Genomic DNA, 7,614 nt, shown 5'->3' with positions numbered 1-7,614 from the left:
AATCGGCGGCCCCGGTGGCACAATCGGTTAGCGCGCCGTACTTATAGACAGTACCTCCTCGCGCTGGGCGCGAGTGGAGCTATGCGGAGGTTGTGAGTTCGATCCTCACCCGGGGCAGCTATGTTTTTGCTCGTCAAAAGCAGCACTTCATGGTTAAAGTACTGATTAGAAGAATTTTGTTTTCTTTTGCTTTAAGGTGTTTAGGGCAGATCTATATTTTATCAAAACTATTGCTGATCTGCAACTTGTATGTTCTATCAATCCCGCCCAGAGGCAGCACTGGCCCCGGGTCGGACGACTCTCTTGGATCCTTGTAATTATAATAGTAAATTATTTGCCCAGTAAATGTTTACAATTCAATTATCAATACCAATATTTAATTCAATAAAATATAGGCTGTAAGCATTAGGATAAGTGCACTAGATTCTACATCACTACATGAACAGGGAGTTGTTTACTTCTAAAACAGAAGTCAAAGCAAGTGTTTTAAAGACTCATTAACCATCTGTAACTGATATTAACTTTAATATTTCAGTAGATCAAAAGGAGAGGGTTTTGTATATGTATATATGTTTATATGTCTAGCATATTTCGACTGAAATTGTAATATAAAAAAAGTTATGCAGTATCTATATTGTCATTTTACCTGCTGACTACGGACTATTTGTAATGCTATATTTATGAGTTTTTCTCACAAACTTCATTGTCAGTCAATTTGAGACACTTGCTTAGTGTATGTAGCTATTTGTCAAGTCTAACCCTCCAAGCTACCTTTGGTCCAAGGACTCCGAGCAAAAGTGAGCTGAAAATTAAGCGTCCTGGTCAAACGCTAGACTTGACTGCTGTGTCACGGGTGGCTTAATTAACAACACACTCACCTGGACATATGCACAGTTCTTTCAACACACAAAACAAAACGATCTTCCTCGTGGTAACCTCCCTTTTTTATCCTCCTCCAGATGCAGTTGTTTGTTTGGTGATGGAGAAAATGGAAGAGAAAGTTTCACTGTGTCGTGAAGTGACTTCGAAAAAAAGTACCTTTGACCTCTCGCTTAAAGGCCTCAGCGCCAGAGCGGCCCCCCATCCTCCTCTAGGTTCACAGACTGGCCACACACCATACCTACCCCTTCACTGTCAATTCCGACTTGCTTACAGTGCAGCACCTTATGGTTTTATTTTTTTTTCTAAGGTGACACCAACACGCGGAAGACGACAAGATCATACGGTGCGCTCAGGCGCGGATAGACACAGTTCCGTCAAAGCACGCGCTGTTGGATGCGCTGTCCACTCATCCAGCTCATCCACCACCGCTTGTTTCTATTTCGCCAGGTAACTCGAGCGGATGTAGGTCGGAGAAAGCAGTACAGCAAGACAGTGCAGGTGCGGGTCCACTTACGCTCATGGCTTTGGATGTAGTTTTAGCTTCCTTTCTTTCTCCAGCTTTTCTCTTTCTTCTCCAAATTGTCATCTGATATAAATAAAAGCATTCTAATGTTTGTAAGTTAAAATTCAGTAAAGGACAAAAGATCTGAAACAAATGCGATATTAAATCATTATTATGATGTTGTTTTTTTTCTAATGAGTTTATAAAATAATTGTATATCTGTTTGTCGGCCTAGCTTTACTTTTGAAACACTATCACGCTACATATATTAAACTTTGTAAACATTCGGAAATGTATTCACGTTTGTAATTTTTACCATTCTTTTTATTTTTGCTTTATGCTTCTACTATTATAGGTATATATTTTAACATCCCTATATATCCTCTTTAAAGTAGAAAACCATACTAGTTTTTCATCCTGTGTTTGCAAATACAGAATTATCATTGTAATTGCCTAGCTTTCCGTACACCCGTTAGCCACCTCTTCTTTCTTCATGACCGTGTCTAGTAAATTATGGGATGTACTGATTTTCCGTGTATTTTACCATAATCTAACTAAATTTTGCTCAGTGTTTCGATCACTAAGCCTGACCCACACCACAGGACATCAAAATGAGAGATGTGCAGGTCACGACCTCGTATGTAGTAGCTTGACAGGCAGCAGTTGTAAAGTGCTGGAGGCAAACAAGTAAACACGCTCCACACAAACATGTGAATATTCCGGACAATATCATAGTCGAGTATGCACTGCCGAAGGGAAATAATCAATCACGATGTCACTATAAAAATGTTCGGTGCGTGTTCGGATGACCTTTATGAGAAGAGCCTTATCTGAGTGATTTTTATTCCTGTTCGAAGGGCGGTGGGTTAAAAAGAATGTCGGGACTATTTTTATCATCCTTTTGACTCCATCAATTTATTGCGATTTTTAGAGACCATAATAAAATACTCTTTCTTTGCGCTTGCAAATATTTTATGCTTATGATATATTCCTATTCCGTCTTTTGTCAGTGGAATGTTTTTATAGATTTTGAGGAGACGAAATTTTTTTCTTGACAGAATGAAGTGGATGACGATTGGAGCTATTTTCACCTCGGGGCTGATAATCTCATGCTGGACTCACTTTTCTCTAAACATTGTCCAGCCCATCCAGGAATCTGCTGAGGTTTCCACAGGACTCCCTCTGACAATCGAGTGTGACTTCAGTGGGACGAGGAAAGGGCTTCTCGTACCTGTTCAGGTACTCATTCGTGTACCTTTTCACACCTGTTCACACGGTATCAATTTTAACTTTGCACCTTGATGTTCTCTTTGCTCACACCACGGTGCCTGTTTGATGGACTGCGATCGGTGTAAGACCCCAACACCATGAGGCATCACAACCTGTTTGTGTCACGAGATACTACGCAGATACAAGTGTGTGTGTGTGTGAGAGAGAGCGAGCGATAAATATGCACAAAGAGTGTAAGAACAGCGTAAGAATGCATGAGACAAAAACTTTTAGACTTCTTTTGCATTGTCAAACGCAATGAATTAAAATTTAAAAATTTTTAAATCGCAACTTCTAAGAAACAGCTCATTAACACTGATTTTGTTCTGACCTGCCATTGTTGATGTGTAGATCACGTGGCAAAGGAGCGCCACCTTGAACCTGACCCCCGTGTCCATAGTCAGTGACCGCACCAAGTACATAATCGAAAATTCTACATCAGAAAACAGTTTGAGATCCCGACTGACCGTTGTCAACATGACGTTTAGCGATGAGGGCGTCTACTACTGCAGAAGTCACGTGCACGGAAGTAACTTCTCGGACTTAGTGCAGATAACTGCGAGAGGTGGGCCTTAGTTGATCTTTTAGAGTTCGTAATCTCTCCTCCTTGTTGACAGCTGTCTGTCTGTCTGTCTGTCTGTCTGTCTGTCTGTCTGTCTGTCTGTCTGTCTGTCTACAGGCCTGTATTCTCGCGCTTCTGCCTTCCGCGGCCACACCCTGTGAGTTATGTATTTACATACGTATTCTATGAAAAAATCGTGATGGCTACATGTGACGAGTACATATGGCTATTATCAAGATAATACACCGTGACTAAACACGATTGTTACTTACGTAGAGTACGAATAATGATTAGAGAAAATGAATATACAATGCGATTAAGCATAGGATTACACAAGAAAATAACATATAAAGGTTACAATTAAGTGTGTGTGTGTTTTTCTTCTTCTTCTTCTTCTTCTTCTTCTTCTTCTTCTTCTTCTTCTTCTTCTTGCTGTTTTTATTTCTGTTTATCTCCGATCCTTCGTCCTTCGTCTTTAAGCTGTCTTTGTATCAGACACTCTTACTTCAGAAAATAAAGAATAGTGTGTTGGCAGGAGTTAAAGTCACACCAAACACATGGCCACTGCTCCGTTACAGGTGTACCCGAGATAGTGACATCACCTCTGACCTTCACCCTGTCGTTGGGCGTGCGGTGTCCTTCACCTGCCTCGTTCTGGGAAAGCCACGCCCTTCGGTCGTCTGGTTGGGATCTAATGATACTAACTTAACTGTTGCGTTGGATCAAATCAAACCCTGGTGAGAACGAAGGAGAAACTTAAAAAAGAAAAAAATATACACGCGCACGCACACACTCCACTCTCCCCATCACACACACATACACTGTAAATAAAAGTCACTGTAGTGCGCGGCGATCATTTCTCCAATGGCGGACTAGTAAAGCTAACCATGATTACCATTGTGACAGGTACACAATTTCCACTACAAGTGTGTCAGACAAAATGATGGTCAGCCAGCTCACCTTGTCCAGTGTGATGTCCGAGACACAAGGGAACTACACGTGTGTTGCAGAGAGTGAAGCCGGTAAAACCACCCGATCGAGCGAACTGCTTCGTAAGTGGACTGGACAGTTTCAATGAGGGAGGGACTGTCGGCGGGTGTAATAGTAACTGAAATTTAGGTGACAACGAAAAATGGAAGTGTATTGCTGAGAAAGAAGAAGTGGTATGGGTTTTTAAGAAAATAAATCAACATGAACCCGAAAATAAATTTAAAATGACTTAGTCCAACGTGTTTTTAAACGCAGACAATTTTTCAATTTGTCTTTAAGCAATAAACAATTCTTTGAAGTTTGAATTTTGTGCCGGCCGTGAATGGCTTTGTCTTTTTTCTGTCTGCCTGTCTTTTGTACAGTCGGGAAAAAAATGCATTTTATGACAATGAGAACTATATTTGAGATTGCCATTTAGACTAATTAAAAACATTATACTTTAAAGTCTATGAACATTATTTCGGATTCGGTGAGGTAGGTATTTGGTTTTTTTTTCTTTTAATAGTTTATTTTCAAATCGCTGAGCTGTACTTCAAAGGATTTATTAATTGTATAGCAATTCTTTTTTCAGTAAAAGCTTTTGTTACGTTCGATGCTCCTTCAGAGGATGATTCAAGCAACGATACTGAGAAAGAATTTGGCGATACAAAAGACACCCTTACACCCTCAACAGTGTTTACAGTCCTCGATGAGGTCACACTGAGTTGCTTCGCCTACAATGTACCCGACGGCTCTTCAGTGTGTCTACAGTTTGTGATCTTTGATCGTCTTAAAAAACATTTTTATATTTGTCATGTTACATATCAAACATTGAATTTTGCAATACAATTTTCTAATTTTCCCCAAATTATAAGAATTTATAGTTCAGCATCCATTTTTCAAATGCTCTCTGCAAAAGTGGGTTAGTGTTAGAAACATGTTTGCTCCTGGCCAAGACTGAATGAGACGGTTATCCTCTTTCTGCACGTCCTTACCTGTATTCCAGGTGGAGTGGGCACAAGATCTGCTCGAGGAGCGAATTCTGCGAGGTGGCACGAGGTACAACATCTCCACCAACACCTTCAGGACCATCGACCCGTCATTGTCCAGTGTTAACTCCACGTTGACGTTTCGCGCATTGGCTAGTGACGAGGGCTTTTATGTGTGTCGAGTTGTCGACAAGCAGGGTACTGTTCTTTCGGATGCAGTTAACTGAGTTGGCTGTTGAAGGTATCATTAGGCATCTTTATTTGGTTCTTTGTTTCTGTTTTTTTTTCTCCTTTTTTTTACTTTGCTTTCCTTTTTTTTCATTTGATTCTTTCTTTATTCTTCGCTTCATTTTCTCACTAGCTCCTTTTATTCCTTACGCCTTTCCTCCATCCTTTTTCCGCTCGTTCGTTCGTTCCTTCCTTCTTTCATTTCTTTCTAATTATTCCATTTTCATACGTACGTCATTTTTTTTCCTATATGAATGTCGTTGGCGTTCCGCTGCACTGAACACAGTCTGTCGAGATCCGGACAAAAAAATAATTTGCTGCCAACGTTTCGAGGCCTAGTGTTCGGGAGCCCAGCCCACAGTCACAATCTTTTTTTTTTTTTCTCCTGTAGAAGCTGATGACTTAAACAGCACAGAAGACGTGGACACCCCGACACCCACGTCCATAGAGAGAACTCCGACAGCGACCACTTCCGGTGCCACGACTCACAGTGACGTCAGCAGGGCTGTAGACGCCGCCGTGTCCGGAGGAATAGGAGCTGGCACTGCCGTTCTCGTTGTTCTTGGTCGTCGCCTCGATCGTCGTCTTTGTTCGACGAGTAAGGAAGGTGACTGGTTCCACCAGGATACTACGAAAACAGTTGTATCCCTTACTCTCTATTTGGCAGCGGTTTGACATGTACCAATATTTTCTGTTTCTCACGAGGTCTTCCGTTACAACGGTAAGGCAACTTGATGGGACTAACTTAAGGTAATAGATCATATTTAATAGCCTAAATATTCCTTCATTCTAACTCAGTATTCTCACATTTTGTCCCCTTACTGAAAATATTCTTTTTTTATTGTTAATGCCATTATCCAGAAGCCTCAAAGGAATAGTCAAGCGCAGAACAAGAGAGAGTCGCCGCCACATAAAATCACGTGTGAAGTCATGCAGTCCAACGATGTTTACTTCGACTGGACTTGAGGTAAACTCGTTTCTTTCCTTTTCGCTGAAAAAAAAAATTAACAACATTGAACAATATACTTTATTCATTTTCATAGACCTTCTCGAGTAAGAGAAATTCTCTGCTGTTGTAAACGCATGTGACGTTAACTTATATGTATCTACCTGTACTAATAAATGTGTGTGTGCGTGTGCGCACGCATGTGTATGTATCTGTGTACATGTGTAATGTGAGAGAAGAAGAACAACAAAAAATAAATAGTCACACATTTTCTTCAACTGCTTATTGGACGTACATTGGATATCCAGACGATAAAGGTAGAGACCACCTCATCACAGAGCTGCGTTCTTCCTTCTCCTCGAAAGAAAGACCCTCGTGAATTCCCGCGAGACCGCGTGCAGCTGAAGGAGATTCTGGCTCACAGCAAGCTCGTCATCTTGCACAAAGCCCTGGCACTCAACATCCTCAACTCCGGCAAGTGGGACCGCGTGGCCGTCAAGATGCTGAAGGGTTTGTGGGATACTGTTGTCGCGATCTTGCTGTCGTGACTAGCGCATGCGCTGTCATTGTGAGCCTCGCTCTGGTCGATAGTACAGGACAGTCAAAACAAAAATTGTTCTGCTGAAGACTAAGAGATGTCCCTTTAATCATCAGTCATTACCAGTAGATTTCTAATTTCCTTTACAAACATAAACATACAGGTAGTTTCAGGCAAATCAATTAACTCTATCTGTGGTCAATTGTGCTTTTGATTTTCTATATCTCTGCCTCTTTTAAACGAAGGGAAAAGAACACTTATATCACAACAAAAAAGAAACAACTTAAGCTTTGCCATAAACCACAGATTGGACAGTCCTTTTTAAGTAATGATGAAGGCTATAACAAAAGTGATGACTTTTTTTTTTTAGAAACTGCGACTGATGCAGAAAAAAGTGATTTCATGAGAGAAATTTCACTGTTACGCAACATGGAGCCACATCCTAATGTTGTCCGCTTGTTGGGAAGTTGCACCGAGACAGGTAATGAAGTAACAAGTCTAGAGTACCCACCCACACACATACACATAAACACACACAGCCATATGTATGTATGCACTAATGAATACGTGAGTATTGCGTGCAAACGGCAAGATGTTTTTTTAATGATTAATATAAATATGGTAAAGGAAGAATGAGTTAAAGGCAGTCCACTGATGTAGGTATTCATAACATTAAAATATTTCGTCTTTTTTCCAGAACCCAGTTTGATTATTTTGGAGTTTTGTGAA

General features: G+C 40.7%; 1 long non-coding RNA gene and 1 other non-coding gene across 3 annotated transcripts; both read left to right on the top strand.

Annotated features, from left to right (window-relative positions):
• Positions 1-8: 8 nt before the first annotated feature.
• Positions 9-117, top strand: Trnai-uau. Its single transcript has 2 exons — positions 9-46; positions 82-117. It is a non-coding gene; the product is annotated as a tRNA-Ile (tRNA).
• Positions 118-1,298: 1,181 nt separating this feature from the next.
• On the top strand, positions 1,299-7,367 carry LOC112568383. 2 transcript variants are annotated; one of them, XR_003100076.1, is made up of 11 exons: positions 1,299-1,380; positions 2,443-2,623; positions 3,005-3,218; positions 3,794-3,952; positions 4,122-4,267; positions 4,777-4,943; positions 5,191-5,414; positions 5,793-6,008; positions 6,263-6,368; positions 6,656-6,857; positions 7,256-7,367. It is a non-coding gene; the product is annotated as an uncharacterized LOC112568383 (long non-coding RNA). The 2 variants fall into 2 exon arrangements; XR_003100077.1 differs by having other exon boundaries at positions 4,777-4,954.
• The last annotated feature ends 247 nt before the right edge of the window (positions 7,368-7,614 follow it).

Source organism: Pomacea canaliculata, linkage group LG7 (genome assembly GCF_003073045.1).
Source record: "Pomacea canaliculata isolate SZHN2017 linkage group LG7, ASM307304v1, whole genome shotgun sequence".
In the NCBI taxonomy this organism is placed as follows: Eukaryota; Metazoa; Mollusca; class Gastropoda; order Architaenioglossa; family Ampullariidae; genus Pomacea; species Pomacea canaliculata.
This window is presented reverse-complemented; position numbering and strand designations above follow the sequence as displayed.